This window comes from Protopterus annectens, chromosome 4.part0 (assembly GCF_019279795.1).
Source record: "Protopterus annectens isolate FY-2018-M chromosome 4.part0, PAN1.0, whole genome shotgun sequence".
NCBI lineage: Eukaryota > Metazoa > Chordata > Ceratodontiformes > Protopteridae > Protopterus > Protopterus annectens.
This window is the reverse complement of record NC_056733.1, coordinates 727,272,642-727,274,016: the sequence shown is the minus strand read 5'-3', so window position 1 is coordinate 727,274,016 and position 1,375 is coordinate 727,272,642.

The following is a 1,375-nucleotide window of genomic DNA, read 5'->3' as shown; positions in this document are numbered from 1 at the left end:
CAGCAGTGTGCACACTGGAATACACCGATTTCATGGCGCATCCCTGGGCTGAAACAGAAGGGCAATGGAAAGGGAAATCAGCAGTAGGAAGGTAATCAAGGGGTACTAGGTTCACTGCCAGGTGAAACGTACCGGAACCAGACAATTACACAGGCAGCAGACCAGCCCAGCCCAGAAAGCCACTATAAACTATGCAAACACCTACCCCTCTGGTTTTCCCCACACCCTACACCACCAGTGTAAAAAGCGGGAAACTTTTCACACTCACAACAGCAAAATGTTAGGGGCTGTAATAGCTATCATACAACTTGTGGAATAGGCTGAGGGTGGTGAGAATGTGAATGCTGCTGACCAACCCACAGTGAGGAGACAGAGAAGAGTGTACAGACCCAGGGTAACCTACCAAGGGCTACATGAGCTGGAGATAGTGGAGCACTATAGGGTGGACAGGGACCTCCTACAGCAAATTTTTGAGCTGTGCCAGACACACAGAACTAACAGAGGGGAACCAATCCCAGTGGAAACTAAGGTATGTGTTGGCCTAAGAATACTAGCTACAGGTACATTCCAAAGGACAACTGGGGTTATGATGGGGATCTCATAGGCATCAGCATCCAGGGTACTCCACCATTTCCTTGATGTCATGGCAGCACATGTAGGTGAGCACATATATTTCCCCCTCACCCGTGAGGCATTGGCCAGCAATATGTATCTCTTCCACCAAATAGCAGAATACCCTGAGGTAGTGGGTGCAATAGACTGCATACAAATATGCATCAAAGCACAACCCGGTGAGCAGGGTAGGGTCTACATCAACTGCAAGGGCTTCCCCTCCATCAACTGCCAGGTTGTGTGCGACGCCCAGGGCATAATACTGAATGTGTGCGCTGGCTGCCCTGGAAATTATCACGATTTCCTCATCTGGCATCTGATGCAGTTGTACCAGAAATTTGCCAATGGGGACATCCCAAATGGTCACCTAGTGGGGGATGCTGGATATGCACTGGAACCGTGGCTGATGACACCCATCAGAAATGCACAAACACATGAACAAGAACTCCATAATGAGGTACACGCACAAACAAGAATCATAGTAGAGCATGTGTTTGGGATGCTCAAGTCATGGTTCCGGTGCCTGGACACATCCAGTGGAGCCTTGCAGTACTCACCAATTACATGTACCCAAATCATCCTTGTATGTGCCATGCTACACAATATGATCCTGCAGAAACAGCTGCAGCAGGAGCAGCAAGGGGCAGAGTCACATAGCCCCCCATCAATGCCAAGGCATGCAAAGGCACAGAGTGACTCGGAGGAACAACCTGAGCCTACCCCAGTAGGCAAAAGGAGACATGCCCAGCATGCCCTAGCCCTG